This window comes from Cyanistes caeruleus, chromosome 29 (assembly GCF_971803275.1).
Source record: "Cyanistes caeruleus chromosome 29, bCyaCae1.hap1.1, whole genome shotgun sequence".
Taxonomy (NCBI): domain Eukaryota; kingdom Metazoa; phylum Chordata; class Aves; order Passeriformes; family Paridae; genus Cyanistes; species Cyanistes caeruleus.
Window position 1 is genome coordinate 2,968,567 of NC_141729.1, and position 20,390 is coordinate 2,988,956.

General features: G+C 41.2%; 1 long non-coding RNA gene across 1 annotated transcript; it reads left to right on the plus strand.

Moving 5' to 3' along the window:
• The first annotated feature begins 1,397 nt into the window (after positions 1-1,397).
• On the plus strand, positions 1,398-5,448 carry LOC111938792 (uncharacterized). The gene is made up of 4 exons (XR_002869086.2): positions 1,398-1,613; positions 2,291-2,546; positions 3,241-3,336; positions 3,647-5,448. It is a non-coding gene; the product is annotated as an uncharacterized LOC111938792 (long non-coding RNA).
• Positions 5,449-20,390: the final 14,942 nt, after the last annotated feature.

The window sequence follows — 20,390 nt, forward strand, 5'->3', positions numbered from 1 at the left end:
TGAATTATACACCTGCTGCTTCTATATTTGAAATTGCTGGGATTAAAGGCTGAGAGGGATTCCTTTGGTGCTTTATCTGGATGTTTTCTATTTGAGTTCACTTCAACCTGGGGTCTATTCCAGCCAGACCTGCAAAGCACATGGCTGATTTTCTAATGGTCCCTCTGACATTAATGAGAGGCATTTTGTCAAGGAAGCATCCATGGAAAAGCCAAAGGAAACAGGTAAAGGAGCAAAGGAACCATTAGTACATGTGATGGTAGAGAAGAGCAGTTGTGTTGACTTGATAAATGCCATCACTACAAGGGCACGATAAAACACCTAAAACCCAGGACGTGTGAGACTCTGCCTAATCTCCAGTTTTATGTAATTGTACCATGACGAATCGAAGCATTAGACCTGATAAGGTTTTAATAAAAATGCAAATGCAGAAATCCTGCACTAGAAATGCTGGAAGTTAGTTCTTAAAAATAAAATAATCTACTTGTTCTGGCCAGGATGATGATGAATATGCATATGTTATTTTGTTGTTTTGTTTTTTTTTTTATTCCAAATATTGTGAAAATGTGGTTGTGGGGAAATTGCAGGTGGACTTTGAAGGATGCTCAGTCCTGAGAGGAACCAAGTGAAATGGAGGCTCCCTTTTCTGACCTGCAAAAATTTACAGTCCAGATATTTAATGTGGAATAAAGCGTGGGCGAGACACCAGTGGGTACAGAGGAATGAGAGGACTCAGCAAGGGAACAGCAGGGCAGTGCCTGGGCTGATGTTTCTTTTCCCAAAATCAACTGCTTTTAACGGCTTGTAAGTCCCAGCATTTCAGCAGTGATTGCAGAGGAAGCACATCCACCTGGGGCCTGACTGTAGGGCAGACATTGAGTGACAACCTATTGCTCACTGGGGAAGTAAAAATTCCCCTTTCCTCAGCTGAGACTCAAATCCTCATAAAAGAAAGCTATGGCCATGAGTGTAGGGCTGAGCCCCTGATTCCTGGAGTCCCTCAGAGGTACAAAGCCCAAAAAACGTTGTGCAAAAGTGCCAGAAGCTGAGGGTGTGCTGTGGCGTGTGCTTGTTTGATTAGTTTGTGGATTTCTGTTCACATTTTATTGTTAATGGTTTGTTCCTATGTTACCCCCCTTCCTCCAAAGTTGGTTTATTCCTGAATGCTATCCCCTCCTATGACATGCCCATCATTGTAAACCCCGCCCTTTGTTCCAGAACCTTCCCTGTCACTCCTGTACTGGGCCAGCCCCTCACTGCACCTCCCCCTCTGTCAATCTCCTGAATCTCAACACTCCATTGGCCCATGTGACCTGTTCTCTCTGCCCCCTTATCCTCATTGGTTCTTGCAGTGCCTTGTGCTCCTCCCCTGTTTATCCCTGATTGGTCAAACATTTGTACCCGCCCCTGAAGCTCTGTGTATAAAATCCTGAGCACAGCAGCCCTGAGGGCTGTTTGGTCCCTGACTCCTTTCAGCAGTGAGCCTCTCTCTGCTGGAACCTCGCACTGAGAGCCTCCTGCTCCTCCTTCACCCACTCCTGGAGTGCAGCTGACAATCGTGCCTGTCGAGCACGAGGCTCAAAGGTTCTGCCTTTGGTGCTGATGCAGCCAAGGTAATTCCCCAGACGTGGTGTGGTTGTCGGTGTTTCTCTGAGCTATCCCCGGCAGAACCAGAGGGTGCATGTGGGCTGTCCTCAACCAGGGAAGAAAATATGAGTTAGAAGCTGGGTGAGGATGATGGGTTTGTTTCCTTGCTCTCGATAGAAGGGATGAAGAGTTCAGCAGAGTTTCAAACTCCCTGTGCCACAAATCCTACTATAAATGCAGCCTGTGGAAATGAAATTTGTGTGGATTAGAATTGGGTGGGGTGAGATCCATCAGTGTGGGGGACCAGGGAAGGAGACAATCGCTTGGTTTGGGCAGAGGACAAGCATCAGGTGGGCTGGGGAAATTACCCAGCTCATCAAGGTTTCAATTAGGATTTTGTTTGATTAATAAAATATCCAATGCTCAGCTGTCCCTGCCCTCACTGCCCCTCAAAGCATGAGGGGTTTTGTGCCGCAACAAGAACTGTTCTCTCCGCCGTGCCCCTGCAATTATTTGGTTTTAGGAATGATGCTGAATGTAGATTATATATATTTGATGAAGGTATATAAATAGACATATGCAAAACTTTGTCTTTCTGGGTTTCCCCTTTGTCTCTGATGCTGCATTTTAACAGTGACCACTCACCACTGTCCCTTGAAGTACCCTTGATTTTGGAATTTTTTCTTTCATTTTGTGTTGTCAGTATGACTGCCCCCAGGAAAGCTCTGGATTCCTGGCCAGGCCGGCTCTGGGATTCCTGGAGCTGTTTGATAAGAACAAAATCCCATTTAACAAGTTACAGAGGAGGAGAGAATCTACATAGAGAAGAATTTAACGAGAGACAGTAGAAATCACTCTGCAAAACTGCCAAGGCATTAGTGCCTGTGTGACCCAGAGGAGAATTTGGCAGGCAGAAAAACCATTTATTTTGATCAGATGAAGACAACATTTCTGCAGAGGTAGGAATTTCTGCACAGGTAATTAATAGATGATCCCTGTCCTGAATAACTTAGTCTGGTTATGGATGAGGGTATTGCATCCCATTTCCCAGGGTCACAATGCAAGGTCCAGGCCCTCTATTAACAGAAAAAATAAATCCCTGCTGCTGTTTATATTCCTTAGCCAAGTGTTGGGAAACAGAGCTGGGGAAGAGGCTGCTAAGATGATGTTGTAAATGATCAAGGTGAGTAGAAATCAAGAGTCTGGGAGATAGTTTGCATATTAAACAAAATGAAAAAGCCTGGAAAGCCAAAGCAACTGCATCAATAAATCATGAAACACTCAAGACTGTTTTGTAGGTGCAAAAAGCCCATTGTTGAATTCCCCCTGGAGATAATTTTGTTGTTCTGTGATTAAAATGAATCCTTTTGCTTCACAATACATCCCCAACCGGTGCAGTGCAAAAGGCTGATAATTAGCAGCGCCTGGGTGGAGGAAGGAAATATAATAAGAGGCAAAGGCACTTTCAGAGTAGCAGGAACTTCATCTGAAGTGGAGAAATATAAAGAAATTGGAAAAAATTGACAATCAAGCCTTCCCTTAACTGGGCGGGATCACTGTGACATCTTGGTGCTCCAGATGAATTCCTAATTGACACTGCACAAGTCAAAAGCATTTCCACATCAGCCTTTACCTCTTTATTTATTCTTGCAGCAGGAGAGGGACAGGCTGGGACAGAATGGAACTTGCCCTGCAATGGCCCCAGGATTCTGGATTTGCATATTCTGTTTAGATACTGAAAAATAAATGGTTTGTTTGATTTTTATCTGCTTCTGGTTATTGCTTCTCTTCCTTCTCCTCTCTCACCTTCCTTTGTGTCCTGGGTTTACACTACATTTCAGAGAAAAAAAATGGGAATTTAACTTTCTTAAATGTGCTTGGTTTTGTATGCCCACCCTGAGATTATGGGGAAAAAATCCATCTTTTACAAAGCAGCATGTGACTGATACTTCAGGAAAACCTTGCAGCATCTCAGGGTGGGCATACAAAGATACTGAGTCTCTTTTCAAACCGTGCCTGGCTTTTATTACATGATAACAGCCAATCTTTCTTGTTTTAGGTCTTGAAATGAAAACTTCTGTTAACAGCCTCATCTGTGGACAGACCAGGAGACATGGCCTTTGGGGTGAATAAAAGACAATGAGGGATCAGGCTTTACTCTCTGCAATCTTGTTTGAGGCTGTTTTAACACATTTTGGAGATGAATTTCTATTATGGAGAGGGAAAAGAGGGAAGGAAAGGTGTTCTTCTACAAAGGATCTGCAGGAAGCTGCCAAGGCAGAGAGGGAATAACCGTGACTGAGTGGAACTCTTGATCAATCCTTTTAGTTCTCAAGTTCCAGAAGGCCCGATAGATTTTGTTTATGTTTCTACTGCTGTGATGTTTCTGTCAGCAAGAGAAATCGGCTTCCTCTGTCTTCATCTTCTAGGAAGTTTGGTAATTTGCCTGCTGAGCCTTTGAGTTTTCTTAAGAAATACAAATCTCAGTATCCAGCATCTCTGGGAACCAGGTGTTCAGTTAGGTTCTGTGTGGTGGAAACTTCAGGTGTCAGCCTAGAAATTTCCAGGATCACATCCCAATCCCACCAGGAAATATTAACATGTTATTTAATTTTCTCACTGTTATCATTTACTGATGTCAAGCTAATGGATATATTGTGATTTTCTTATTTAGTCCTGCAAATACTTTCACTGTGGGGTTTGGTTTTCTTTTCATGCTCCAAACACCAAGATTTTCCTCTTGATGTTGACAGGAGAGATTGAGTTATTTTCCTTCTGAATGGATTTTGTTGACAGGATGGATTTAGGCTGTTGACAAAACACACCCTGTGAGCGTGGTGGCCCAGAGCGTTGATGGAATGTGTGTTATTGGCAGGACAGGTTGAGATGGTGGTGACAAAATGCAAACAGCCCAATCCATTCCAGTGATAAAACACATTTATCTAACGATCAAATCCATCCAGTAGACAAACCCGTTTTTGTTTGAAACTGAAAAGCATCCTTCTGAGGGGAAGGAATAAATTCCTGCAGGGAAGCAGCTCAGCTTATTGAGAAGCTGGACTAGAGCCTCCCTGGCTGTGGAAAATAGAGATGTGTGCCTCTGCAACAGAATTAGAAATGACAGAAGAAACTTTTTAAATGGAATTAGCCACATTTTCACAGCATGACACAACCCTGCACTCAAATTTACACAATTCAGGCTTTGCAAGTCCCCTATATCTCAAAGCTCCCTAACTGAGCTTCAAAGGAGACCTAGAAATTGTTTTTACTATTGACCCTGCAAACGAAAATTCATCTCTCAATTAAGAAAACCCCATTTTTTAATGAAGCTGAGCAACAGAAAATCTCACTGCAATGGAAAGAGTTTCCTTCAACCACAGCAGTACCCAAAGCATCCATCTCATGTGCATCACTGACCATTCGGTTTGTGGCTGTGAAATTCTGAGGCTGACAGGAGATGAGGGCTCTGAGCACGAAGAAACAGGTGATGACTTCAGAAATGAAAATAGCATGGTAAGAACATGCCAGTAAAAATCAAGTAGAAGAAAGGCAGCTGATGCTGGACAGTGAATTGAAAGGCTGAGTTTTAATTTTGGTGCCCGATGGTTTTTGCTGTTGAATTTTAATTCCTTTATATTTCTTTGTTTAACTAGTAAAGGAAGCTTGGCTCTGGGTTTTACACAGCAATTGCATTTATGCTGTGGTTACCTTTTTAAGCTGGTTCTGTAGTTACCACAGCAACGGTAAAATGGCTTGGTTATAATATGAAAATTTTCCATACAGAAACAAATCTGATAAAATGTCATGAACTGTCTGGAAGAAATATGTGTGTTCCAATAAAAATCATTGTGTGTTTCTGGGGCTACTGTAGCAATGCATTAACAATTCCATGACTAAGGCCTCATTGATATCTGCGCTCTAAATCTGCCAGAGTTAGTCCTGGAACCAGCCTAAAATGCTGCAGTGCCAGCTCTCAGCTAGGGAATGATTAAAAAATGGCTCTGAAACCCAAACGGGGTCTATTTAATAAAAAAAGCAGTCATGCCCTGTTTTAATCTAATTAGATCTGCTTATTGGTTAGGGACCTCCATTTAATATCCAATACCATTTAATTATTTAATTTTTTAAATTTTAAGGGTTTTTTCCCCGTTTCTTTTTTTTTTAAAAAAAAACCTCTTTAATATCAAATTCTATTTAATTATTTAATGTTTTTAAATTTAAGGGTTTTTTTTAAAAAATAACAAAAAAAACCCAAGATGAAGTTTTTTGGAGTTCCTTTTTACTGTATTTTTCCTTTACTGCGCTCAACATTTTTCAAACTGCCTCCAAACAGCTTTTGTGGGTTTGTTTTTTTTTTTTTTAAGGACCTGTTTAAATTCTTAAAGTGAAAAATTCTGAAAGTGAAAAATGCTTTATTTCATTTGGTGAATAGGAATGGAGGTCACTCCTTCAATGCCAGTTGGGGAAGAGATTGGGTTCTGCACCCCTTACAAGGAAGATGAAGATTTCTTTGATTTCCACAGCAGGAATAGAACTGAATTTGATAAAGGAAACTCAGTTTGAGTAAGGAAAACACAATCTACTAACTTTTCCTGATGTTTTAGAGTAATTTTTATGAGTGTCTGGGTTTACAGCTGGTAGGTGCATTTTAATTCCCACGCTTTTGAGGCGGAATTTTGGTAGCATCAATCTGAGAGTGAAACTGGATTTCAGTGCCTGCTGCAGTCCATATTCCCCATTTCTCACACGCAGTGATCACTGCAGGACATTTCCAGCCCAACCAGAAGGTGGGACCTGTAGGAATTACCTGTGAGGCACCCTGGGGACAGCCTGTTAATGGTGCAGTGCCAACAAGCAGCAAGAAGTTAAAAAAATACATTAAATAAAATGGATTTGGGGCTCTGCTCTGTCTTCTAAGCGCAGGATTTTCTATCCAAATGTGCTAGTGGATGTTAGGAAAGAGCTGTGGCTGGAGGTTTGGAAGAAGTTTCTAGCAGAACTCTGGGAGCTCAGGTTTCCTTAGCAACTCCTGTGGTTTTAAGGACCAGACTCAGACCTGCAGTCAGGCAGATCCCACCAAATATAACCAAAAGTGTCTCCTGTGTTAGAACATCCCTAAATATCCCTCCTCCTCAGATGAGCATCATTTCAGTGTTAATAAAATCCCATTCATTGGCAGGAAGAGGAAATTCATGGGAATGCCATGTTGGGCAACCTGAAGGTACTGAGGTAATTCCCACGATTATTCCTGAATTTTGGGGGTAATGAGCTCTCTGCCTGTATTTCAGTGTTAATAACATCAGTGATACTCCTCACGTGTTCTTTGCTATCCCTCATCTCCTCTCTGGGCTGGTATCAAAAGAGTGAAAAAATCCTTTTTTCCTTCTCCAGAGACTCTGATCCTCATTCAGAGCCTCACTGGACAAGGCAAGGGATGGGAGAGACTTGTTTTACACCAAGAGGAGCACAAAAGGTGCTTCTGAAACAGCCAAACTTGGGCAGAACAACTGCTCCAGCCTGATTTTAGTGTGTTTTTAATGTCTCCTCATTACGGCTGTAGCTGATGGAAGAAGAGAAGTAAAACAACTTCTAAATGGTAATTGCATCTCCCTGAGCTTGTGGAAAGGCCACCTCATTCATTAATCTCAGAGCAAAGTATTTCAAACTGCATTTCAGACTCCATCCTGTGTTCCCAGAGAGTGGGATTTACGTGGAATTTTCCAACATTTCCAATTTTTCCTGAGTGCCTAAGTGATGGCTTTATTTGCACCCAGGATAGGCAGGTAACAACTTCAAACCGAGGATATATTTATCTGTACATGTACATCCTAGAAATGTATTTATTTTAGAGCAGCATTTCTCTCAGCCCATCAAGCCCTTATTAAAAAAAAAAAAAGAAAAATTGTATTATTTTACCACTTTGGAGAGAAATAAACTCTCTTACAACATTTACTTTTGTCACAAGGCAGAGCTGTTTTCCCAGCAGCTCCATCTCTGAGGTGTATCTGTAATAAAATAGGGAGGCACTTTAAACTCTGAGAGCTGAAAATTCAAGTGTTTAATTATTTCAGTGAATGGGCTAATTATAGATATTTGTGGTCCTGCTCCTTGCACAGCAGGATTTCATTTATTAAAACCAGCTTCGTCTTGGAGAAACTCCATTTATTTCCCCGGAGGACTCAGAGGATATTTTCAAACACAAATGTACGTAATAACTAAATGTGATATAATACAAATATTTTGAGGTAAATAGCCTGGTTTTTTAAATGTCATCAAAGCTTTTGTTACATCAAAAAATCCTCCAGAGTTTTAGTTTTTTTATAGAAGTTGTAATCCATGTAAACCAAGCAGTGTGAGGCACATTCCCACTGCACCTGGGCTTTCTTTCCCCTCTTAAATGCCAAGGTTTTTTTTTCTGCTAAATTATAGCTTTCAGACTACTCACATATTGCTCACATGTTTATTGTCCTTCTTACTATTGTTATTAAAAAAGAATCTTTTTTGTCTTCTCAATCGCTGTGGCTCAAATGCAATCTCTCTTTCCTGGGAAGGAAAAGCAAATAAGATGTTTTGTGACATGTCCCTAATTTAAAGGAAAATATTCAACAAGGTAGAAACAATTTAAATATTATGCTGATTTTAATAATTGGTGATTTTATGTTGATCTCAATCATTAGTGGGTTTAAGACTGATGATTTAAATATGTTGAAGAGCAGATTCTTCCAAGAACCAAGCATGTACAATGAAGCCATATTTTTCCTTCTGGGCCAGAATTTGCAGAAGGAGAAGAAGCAGTTGATTAATTTAGATTTGTGTTGTTGGCTTTTCAGTCCAAAGGTTTTAATTTCTACAAATAAATTTATGCTTTTAATAATCACAGTCTCTTCTTAGGATTCAGTTTCATTCATGGCAATGTTGGATTCCTGGATACCCAGGGTGAGCAGTGGCAATAAAATCAACGTTATCACCCTTAAAGGCTCGGAATATCACAAAATTACTGTTTATTACTCAGCTTTTTGATTTTTCCAGCTCTCCTACGCTCTTGATTCCCAATCCCTTTGGTTCCTGTGCCTCTCTCGGTGCTGCTTCCCTCAGAATTTCTCTTTACAAGCCATGTGACCAAAATTTTCATTTTCCCCTTTCCCATATCCTCTGCTCCCTCCCACTTTTTCTCTTGGCTGCTCTCACACATCTTCACAGCCATGAAACCTGGCCACAACTGATCAGAGCACACTCTTTGTGTCTTGGTTTTTATTTCAGGCCAATTAGTTCATTTTTCCACAGCTCATCACTAGAGTGAGCTACAGATCAGAAATCTTTAAAAAACCCCTGTGGAGATACTTGGTAAGAACTGCACCTTGAGTCCCCTCCAAGGGCTGGGGGAAGCTTTGGGACGAGCAGTGGCTTTGAAGAATTTGGAATGCTCTGATCTTGCTTTTCATGAATAAAAGTGCTGCTGGCCCCTCTCTCCAGGCAGTTGTGGCTCTAATTATGCTCTTAATTGCCTTTCAATAGTATTGATTTCCCTTCCTCACTCCTTGCCTGCTGCTCCAGGGGGCTGGATCCAAACTGATCCATCCCTTCACGGAATGATGGAAAGCTCTTCTGGTGAGAGCTGAGCAGGAGGAGAGGCTGCACTCCCAGCCAGGGGCACCTCTGCCCACAGGCTCCCCTGGGCTGCCAAAGGACACTCAAAGGCACCAACATTGGCTCTCAAATTGATGAGCTGCTAAAGATTCCACATTATTATTATTATTATGTTTCTCATTCTTACAAATAAGATTTAAATAAAATTCAAATGAACAAATAAATTCAAATATAATAAATGAAATATAATATATACTATTGTTATAATATATAATGTATAATATATAATGTATAATATATAATGTGTAATATATAATGTATAATATATATATACATTAAATATTATAAGATATAAAATATTATAAAATGCATATTATACATAATATAGAACACAATAAAATAAAATCTATATTATAGATGATATGTTATATTATATATTATAGTATATACAATATACTATATATAGTATATATAATATATATAATATATATAATATATATAATATATAGTATATATAGTATATACAATATGTAATATAGTAAATATATATAATATATTATACATTATATATTAAATATTGTATATTATACATTATAAGTATTATATATAATATAATAATGTATAATAATATAACAAATATTTACAAAAAGATTCTTTCAAATACGAAATATTTTTCCCGTTGCCTGCCTGGGAGCAGAGCTCAGCAAAACTGACCTGTCAAAACTGAGTGGAAATTGGGAAGAGCACCCTGATCCAGGTAGAAGAAGTGGCTCTGCAAGGAAGTTTTGAGTTCTGTTTTTTGTCTGTGACAGAATCCCTGTATGAGCTTGGAAAAGCCACTTCTTCCATCTGAGCCCTTGCTCTAAAACTAAGTCAATTCTATTTTGCCAGAGCAGATAAGCTGCAAATCCAGTTTAAGTATCTTGTATTTCCCCCATGTTTTCAAATTACTCTGCTAGTAGTGATTGCATTTGATTAACAAATATTCTCCCTGCTCCTTGGCAGCAGCCTGCATGCAAAACTTGGGTTTTGCCTTGAACAGAACCCGCAGCCCTGGAAATCCTGGCAGCAGGGAAGGTCTTCAGCAAAGTGTCTTCAGCATGAATAAAAAGTGTGGGACTATGCCTGGAATCTTAATTAAATCCAATCATCTTGCAGTTTGCCTTCTCTTTATGCAGCCTGTATTTAAGATTGATACATGTTTGGGTAGCGTGAACACAGTTATTGCATTTTAATACCAATTCACAGCTCCCTTTCTCTCCAGGTAAGCCCTGTGGGATTTGTTCTCCTCTCCAGGTGTGAGGAGCCCTCCCACAGCCCCAAGCTGTGCCCTGGTCTGTATTTCTTGCTGACAGGCCCAGGTTGTGGAGCTGTCCCTGGAGGCAGAGCTGTCACAGGCTCCCCACAAGGTTGTGCTCTGCTTTAAATGAACATCATTTTCTGCACTCTGAGATTCCTGTTATCAATGGGATCACTGTGGAGGGCTTTTTCCTCATCCATCACCCTGTCACTGCTCCCCTGCCCCTCTTGTACTTCATTCTGACATTTTAAAAGAAGCTGCTTCTATCAAGGCTGCTCTTCTGGGGTGATTTGATCACCTCTGCAGATCTTCTGGATTCACAGGGATCCACAGCTGCCAACTGAGTGTAATTCTGTAAATTGAGGGGGAATAGAGGGGTGTCTTGTGTCTCATTTTTGGTACTCTGAAGCACCAGCACATCCTTTCACAGCCGTTCTTACCTCGACCCCTCCATGTGAACAGAGGTATTAAAAAAAAAAAAACAAAAAACCCCAGGTGCATTACACAGAAATGTGTGGAAATGGAATTTTTGCATAAATCTGACTAAACCACTGGCTCCATGTGAATCATTGTTTGGTGCACATGATTCTATAACAAAAATGGGAATAAATCCCTGTTAATAATAGTAATAAAAATAGCAGCAGTCAATTTTCCCTCTGCTGATGCACCCCATGCTCAGTGCTGAGGAGATAAAATGTCTCGTATCCATCAGGATGAGCTGGGTGTGGACAATGAATACAGTTTTTTCTCCAAGATTTATTGTGAAAGAATATGAATAAGGAGCAGGGAAAAGCAGCAGTGGTGAAACCATCGGGGAGATGTCACTTTTGAGAGCAACTGGATCAGTTTTCCACTGAGCATTCAGTGCCTGGTGGGGAAACAGAGCAGGGAACAGCAGGGCACAGGAAGGGTGGTCTGAAGGGAATTTAGTGGAGCTGAAGGATCAGGAGGGATTTGTAACTGCTGGAAATCAGCCAGTGGGAACAGCAAGGTGCTGCCTGTCCTCCTTGCAGGGTTTTTGGGGATAGATGCTCTTTCCTTGGAGAGGGTCGGGAGGCAGAGGGATGGGGCTGAGGAGTTTTGCACCCAGCTGAAGTGGCAGGTGAGGCAGCAAATCCTGTCAGCAAATCCTGGTGAGATATCAGCCACAACCTCCCCCTGCTACTGCAACAGGACCATGGAGCTCCCTGAGCTTCTGCTGGGCTTGTTTGTGATGCTGCTGGCAAATATTTCCTCCCTGCAGCAAAGTTTGCTCAGCTCTGTCCACACTCGTGTGTCTTTGTCCAGGAGCTAGCTGGTGGCTGTGAAAGAATATCCATTACCTTTAGGGGCTGCTGGAATAACACCAGAGTTATTAAAACTTCCAGCCAGGGCCCTGTTGGCTGCTGGAATTTGAAAGAATCTTGTTTCCACGAGTGTCTTAAATAAAATTTATCCAGGCTGGCTGTCACATGCTCAGTATTTCCACAGGTTCTGTCAGTCCTGCAGTAGCTAAAAAGAGGCCTAATATTGAAATGGACTCTCTGGCTGGGCTGTGTGATGCTCTGCTTTGCTGCTGAGGAAATACCTGATGTATTTTTTGATTTTTATTCTCTTGGAAAGCATCATTTGGACATTTCAGCCTGAGTGTGTAGAGCAGGAGCTGTTCTCACAAGATGAGGGGAGCTTTGGCCATCCAGGCTCTGATCCTGACTCCAGCTACACGTGGCTAAGTCATAAAATCTAAACACTACCTCTGCCTGCCAATTATGTACATTAATAATTCCCTGTACAGGAGGAAGATGATAAAGCCCTTTATGATTTCCAGATCCTTGACTGGCAAATGTGATATTGAAAGGCTGGATGGGAAATGGAAATGTATCAGACATTCCTGGAGTTTTTCAAAAACCCTTTTGCAGAATATAACCTACAGCCTAACTCACCATGAAATGTATTATTTGCTTAAATACTGCATTGTGAGGTTGTGTTCCAGCTGAACAACATTTCCTATCAGAGGGAACAGCCTGCTGCAACTACTCCGTAATTGTTCTGCTAATGTACACTTTATTAAACCCCTGCTGTTTTCTTGACTGGTTTATCTACTAAAAATAGTCTGATTAATAAAATGGATGTCAGATGTATCCATCTTTGTGTAATTCCCCCATGGAATTAGTGCTAACCAGTGATGTGATTGGGGTTTTTTTGTGTTAAGCAATGCCAATTATTCTCTGCAGCGGTGCTGGTGGACTGGTGGGAGGGTTTGATAAATTTGTGTTCAATTCAGGTTGGCAGCCAGGAGAATCCAGGTGTTCCCTGGATCTGTTGTGTGTTTGGAGCTGCTGTTTCCCAGCCTCAGCTTTTCAGCCAGCCCTGGTTACGAGCACCTCTCGTGCAGATGGAGGAAGAGAGTGAAATTCCACTTTTCCATGCCTGCTTTGGCAGTTGCTAAATGGAAATCCACAATCAAGCACTGCTCAATTCCCAAAGCTCTGCACAATCTGTCGCTGCACTTTTAATGCTCATTGATTAAATAGCATTTTCTTGAATGTTTTTGGACTGGAAGGTTGGTTGATAGCCCATCCCTGTGCTTTGCACTGAGGGCAAAGTCACCTGGGAGGCTCCATGAGCTTACAGAGGTTTTTCCCTCCAGTTCCAAGGTACAACTCAGAGGGCTGGAAATGCTTGGAGTGATGCTTTTCCTTTAAAGCATGATAAAATATTATTTATATATATATAATATATATATATAATATATATTATATATATATGCATTATACAAATATATATTATCTATATTTTATTATATTAATATATATATATGTATATATTATACAAAGGCTTTATTAAAGACACATGCAGAGTCTTCCAGGCACCCCAAACATGCCATAAATATTGCAATTTTTCACATAAGATCATCTTTATGTTCAGTTCCAGAGCTGATCAACTTTATCCGGGTACAGATAAACTGCATTGCAGTGAGTGATTGAGTGATTGTTCCCCAAAAGTTTGAAGTCCAGGCATTTTGGAGGCTCCCATGAAAACAAGATGTGCTTTCTGCCTGTCTCCTAACTTAGGCTGGATTAAATGGAAGGACTTTAATCCTGAGGTGCAAAACCAGCCTGGGAGGACGAGAAGGTTTCTTCAGCATCTGGTTTGCCAAAAATGAAGGAATTTTTTGGCTAAAATTTGGGGCCAGCTTTCCTTGTGTCTGCCTTTGGCAGCTGAGTGGGAAGGTGGTAAACTGGGAATTAATGAGCACATGGAATGGATGTTTTGGGACTCAGCTAGTGAAGATAAAATGTCATTTTTTGGGTCAATGGCAGGAGCTGCAAAAATCTCGGTCCTGGTGAGGGAGTGAACAGACAGGTGCCTGACCTGGGTGAAATTAGAGCTGAAAAATGTCTAAATGACTAAAATAATCAGAGATCTACAATGCCAGAAATTGTACAGAGCTGCACAGTTTTTCTGAGACTGCAGATTTGGGCTGTATCTGGACGAAATAAAATATTTCTTTCACTATTTTAGTTGAGGATATAAAAAATGGACTTAGGGCTCAGGTGCTCAATACTCTCATTAAGATTTTTACATGATGTTTTAATCAAATTTTGAGACCTGATATAAAACTGCCAGTAAATCTTTATTTAGTGTCTGAATTGAACAAAATTTATATCCGTGAGTAGTTTCACCATTTTCCTTTGGAGAAATAATTCCCCAAAAGGAGAAGACATTTAAAAGGGAGCAAATTGAATAATAGCTTGTGATGGAAGTTCAAAAAGGAGTGGGGAGGGAAGAGAAAAAAGTAGGTTACAAAATTGAAAGTGTTTTGTATAAAAATGGATATTAAAATAATTAGAACAGACCAAATCCCTTTAGCATTGTGCCTTTATATTGTGCTTGTAAAGTGATTGGGAATTACTTGAGGGATGGAACTGGAAGGGAAACCTATCACTGAATAATGGAATTAAATCCCATTTTCCTTTGCAAAATCTGAAACCAACATACAGTGATGGGCTACTTTTACTCTCAGCTTCTTAAAAGGCAAGGATTGGTTTTTATCTGAGCTACTTATCAGGAAAATCCAGGAGTTCAAAGGGAGATGACTGAAGGCAGTGGAAAAGTTGAACCAAGCTCTCAGAGAGGTTTTGCCCTGGTTTTATTCTCTGAGAGGAAGCAATGCCACTCTTAGCTGTGCATAAATAAAAAGTCAGGCACGCCCTGAAGGAAGCAAGAGAGGCTCAGTTTAACAGCAGAGTTAATGGTTTTAATGACAGACCCTGATCTGTGCTAGAGATCAGTGGAATTCCACACCCTGCTCCCTGCTCTGTGTCTCTGTGCACCTCAGAGGGGCTGGAGCAGAGACCCAAAATTCATCTCCATCTGAATTTATTTTCTTCTGTAGTTTTTCCTCCCCAGGAGTTGCAATCAGAAGTCAGAAAATCTTTTTTGCTTCCATCCATCGTTTTGCACTCTAGCTGTGATGGTCATTTTGTTTTCCTGGTGCTCACAGGCTGGGCTGAGACCATCCTGACAGTTGTGGTCTGTCCCACCCCCAGGACACTCCTGGCAGGACATGCAGGTGACCTGTGCTCTTTGAGCTTTCCAAAAACCACAGCAGAGCCTGGAAAATTGCAATTTTCAGGGGCAGTGAGGTATTAGAGACTGCCATGAAGAAAAGCCCCTATAAAAGCAGTTTGGTCAGGAGCAGAATTGGTGCTGGCACAGCCAGGAACTGGGAGTGTAGAGCCTTGGTGACATCAAGGGGATTTCCTGGGGCAGCATTTGAGCTCCAAGGAACTGAGCAGGAAAGCCTTGGGATCTGTGGTGTGCTTGTCCCTGGAAACCCCACCAACCTCCTTTAATGTTCCTGCTTGCCTGGATTGATTTGTACAATGCACCTATTCCTAATCCTGATGTCCTGAGGTGAAATATGGCACTGTGGCAGCATGGTGGAAGGAGGGTTGGAGGAAATCAGGGATTTTTCTCCCCTGCAGTGGAATAAACCCAATGAATGACAGCACTAATTGCAGCCTTACAAGTGGTGTAACTCTGGGAAAACAGCTTAAGGCATTAGACAAATGTAGCAGCTATTAAATGAGCGAGATAAGAATCAGGCTATCATTTTATCTCTGTGTATGCATGTGATCTCGGAGCCTTCTGGAGCTACAAACCAGCAGCTCTGGCTATTAGTTTATTCCACATATATTTTAAAAATCAGCCTGTGAAATGCAAGCCAATAAACTCCAAGTGGCTGTCAGTGGTGAGTGAGTTATTTTATCTCCCTGCACTCGGGCAGGGAGCAGGTGATGGATGTTCCAAGGAAACCCAGGCTCTGTAATTCCATTACCCTGCCAGGCACTGTAATTGCTCAGGGTGCTACAACCATGTCTCGTTTCCCCTCTGTGCTTGTTCCCACATCCCCAAATTAATCCTGGCTGCGGCCAGAGTGCAGCTCTGGTGGCACCCTTGTGATTTTCCTGCCAGCATCCCTCCAGTGGTGCCATCAGCTGCATAATCCAGGGCTGGGATCCATCGTTTGTGTGCTGCTCATTATTGGGCTCTCTAATTTTGTCTGTAGCCTTTTGTAGAGTGCAGGAGCTCGAGTGACTGAGGAGGAACTCTTCAAATCCACAGCACTTGTGTCACTCTGCATTACCCACAGCAGAAAATAAGGCTGGTTTTGGTTTTTATTTAAAATAAAGAAGAAAGATTAAATACAAGGTTCCAGTTTCTTCTCATTGATTTTCATTGCAAAGATTATTTCCATTAAAAAGTTGGGGTTTCCAGGGTATTTAGCATGTCCTTAAACTGAGGAGTGTGGTTACATATTTTCAGCCTAAGCCACTGTTTTGTCAAAATTGTCTTAACACACTTCCAATCTTGCAGGATGTTTTTTACTATAAATCATTTAATGAAGTTTTTAGAAGGATGAGACTCCACATATTTTGTGGGTATGGGGTGAGCCTGGCTCAGGATATGCTGGATTTAAGCAGGTTGATGTGTAGGTACAGCTGAAAAATCCCACTTGTGAATTTCCTGGTGGGAAATCCCTCTCCCTGTAACCCCCTTGTGTGCCAGAGCCAGCTTGGTCATGGTCTCAACCACCCAGATTTGATTGCTGTCCCTGGGTGCTGGTGAGTGAAATGTTCCTCCCACCTCCCCATGGAAGCTCAATGAACCCAAAGCGAAATTGGGACATGAAAGAGTTAGGGAAAATAAGTGTCTTTTTGGCATGGAAGGGAAAGAGGTTTTATCACAGGGAAATCTGAGCCAGCTCCTAAAAAATCAGCCCAAATTGGCATTGAACCTAGGCAGGATGTTTCGGTGAAATGTGAATTTTAATCTCGGTGAGAGGAGATTGTCAAAGGCTTAGGATCCAAAGAGAAGAAAAAAAAAAAAGCAAACAAACTGTTACATAATGATTTCTTCTACCATCAGGAAAACACTGGGGTTCTTTAATGTCTGTGTTTGACTTCTGGAGAGAACTTGTGCATAATGAACTCTTTTGAAGGCACAGGACAAGTGGTTCTGGTTTCGTGGGAGATGGTAATTAAGCACCTTTAAAGAACTGCTCACAATTAAAGTGTCAGTGCTTTCTTGAATAGTCTTAATTTCAGCAAGCTTTTCATGCTGGATTCATGGGGAATATTAAAAGGCACTTCATCATCCCTGGAAATGTATGCACGGGATAGAAGGCCAGAATCAAAAGGGAAGATGAGGAACTGCAGTCAGAGGAGCCAGAGGAAGAGATTGAACAATTTCTCAAGTTACCTCAAAAGCAGCAAAATATGCAGATGTTAATAGAAGTTCAGATAATTATCTAATTTGGGGCTCAGTAACTGCACGGCTAAAAGTGCAAAAACCCTGCAGGCATTTTATGGGAGCCAAACTTTGTGATAGAGTATTTTAAAATGGCTTTTTTTTGTGCCAGTTCAAGTGTTCTCATCTGTCTTGGAGGTACCTTAGTGTCTGCTTTGTGCTTTTTTTCTTTCCTAGAGGTGGGGTTTGTTTTTTGTTTGGTGCTTTCCCTTTGTATTTTTACTTCACTTCCTCCCCCAGTGTTAAACAGATGCTGATGTGAATGGTAGCCTGGTATATTAATTACTGCACATAATGAATCTCAGAAAATGTAATAAAGGCCTAAGTGGTGTCAATAAAAGTAATGCTGACAAATTCCTGCGTGTGTAAAGCTCAGCACCACAAGAGCAGCAGAACAAACAACCCCTCCCTTGGGGAATGCCCTGCCTGAAGCAAGGCTGAATGCTAAATCTGACAGGGAGCAGCAGAAACACAGGTGCTCAGCAGCCCTGGTGGCTGCTCACGTTTGATTTTATTGATTTCTGCCCAGCAGAGATTGGCTGAAGCTCAGGGGGATTTGAGCAGTGGCAGTGGGATATGGAAACAGAGGGTGGTGGCACTTTGGTTGCTGTGTTTCTGTCCTGCTCCAAAAAGGGAGCAGGGATGGCATCCTGGGATTTATATTGATATTATTTCTATTGATATCATTTTTATAGATATTATTTCTATTGATATTATATATTTTTATATATATATATATATATATATATATATATATATATATATATATACACATACATATATATAAATAAATTAACCTGCCCTTTACTTATTCTGCTTAATTACAGCTGTGACTGATTGAGGGTCCCTTGGGAGGCATCTGAACCACACCAAAAATGCAGAGCTGTGGTTGGAATTTTTATTGCTTTCAGTAATTCATCTCCAGGTAGGAATAGGCTGAGGAATGGAGACTGGGAATGGGCTAAAAATATAATAAAATAAAGAAAATATCATAGGTTATTCCTTTATTTTTTCGGTTCTCAAGCAGTTTTCCAAAAGAAATGTGTACTTAGATAAGGAGCTGTGTGTGGAGAGTTTTTCTTTTAAATTTTTGTATTTATGCCTTTGCTCAATGATGCAGATAACTAATTTGGCAAAAAAGCACAATATCCCAAAATGGTTCTATAGCATCCTTACAAATGTGCAAAATGCTCATTATTGGGCTCTCTGATTTTGTCTGTAGCCTTTGGCTACAGAAATATTATTAATAAGTGTTGTGCATCTGCAGATATTACAAGCTCTCTTTTCATGAGGAGTTATACAGCCCACTAAATCCTCCTGTAAACACTCTCTCCACCACAAAGGTATGAAATCAGAAAGGGTGGATGAATCCATGCAGGCAACTGAAGGATTATGGTTATTTTAGGCAATATCTTGAATAGAACAGGCACATCCCCAGCAATAAACATCCCCAAAGAGCCTGGGAGGGGTCACAGCACCAGGTGTTTATTACTGCCAGGGTCATTAGTGCTGCAAAGACAGATTCCAAGGTGTTCCCATTACCACTATCCAATGTCATCTTTGACATAAAAATGTAAATCTCACAAGTCGACTCTTTGTTGTAATTGAATTACCAGAAGGAGCACTTCTTGCAGGAGCAGGAGCTGCTCTCAGCACATGGAGAGGGAGGCAATTAAAACCTGCTGCATCCCAGCTCTGGGGCTGCTGCAGCTTCTCGTGGTTTTAACAAGTGCCTGGAGCGCTGTTCCCGCATGGAATCCGCCTCAAAACCTGCCTGGAACTGGAGATTTTCCTCCTTGGGTTTAGCCTGGATTGGTGACCAGCCTGGAACTGTAAATTATGGGCAGTGATGGAATGTGAGAGGCAGGAGAAGCTTCAGGGGGAACTGGAGTTCTTTGCGGAGTGTTGGAGAGGATTTGGTGGGTTTAGGGCTGACCTCACCTCTGTGGGGAGCCCTGAGCTGGCTGGAGTTATCCCTCACCTTGGCAGAGGTTCTTTGTCTGCCTCCACAGCAAATCTGGAGGTTGTTGAACACAGCAAATATTTCAGAAAGCTGCTTTGATTTATTTCCAGAGCCCAAAACTTCATTAAGGTCCCTAATCCAGGTCTTCATTCCACCTCTTAAATCTTGGGAACTGCTCCCCAGTCACACATGCCTTCATTTGCGTTGCCCAGGCAGGGAAATAATGAAGAATTGATTTTGAAATCAGGAAACGTGTAAGCACTTAATAAATAAATAAAAATGTATTGAACCATCTCATGCAGGTGAGACTTGTCAGGGATTAGCAATGCAGCTGATTTGGAGCCTGGATTCTGTCGCTGCCTTTCCAGAGCCAACCACTTGATGAACAAGGTAATTGAGTCCTGGCTGCTAATTAGGCCTTGTACTAGTTAGGGGGTTTTGTAGGTCTTTTTTATCACATATATACATTGTTTCCTTTAGGTTTTTTAGGTTTTATTAGTTTTATTTTTTAATATATATTATTTCATCAGATATGGGGCTTGCATTTTAGAACAGAAATACAAAAACGATGCCTATATTAAATGACAGCTGCACTTTTTCCAGCTTTCCTCCTCTACTTCCCTGCAAGAGCCACAGGGTTGTTGTTTACAGGGTCTAATTCACCTGACCTTATCCTTGATAATGCATTTTGAAGATGGAGTGATTTAAAGTGTGGAGACGTTTCTGCAGCTCAAATATTTGCCAGGTAGAGAGAAACAAAAAATGCCTTTATAATTTGTATTTGTGTTGTTCTGCCATATGCAGTAGATTATGCCCCTGAAGGGTTTATGAAATGAAGCCAAACGAGTGGCAGTGAGAGTGTGACACACAGAAGGGCCCAAGTGGCACCTGGCAGGAGCTGAGTGACAAAGGGGAATAAATGTGTAACAGGTCCTGTGAGTTTGTGACACTCACTCAGAATCCATGTGAGTCACAAAGCACCTGGGGCACGATAAAGTTTAACAGCACCATTTCAATTCCACCCATTTGCTTTAGGATGTTTTATTAGGGGGATATTTCAGCAATAGGTTTTGGAGCTCTAAATTAACGATTTAAAGCACAGGGCTTCAGGAAGTATCAAAGGACTGACTCCCTTAAATGTGAAAGATAGATTTAATC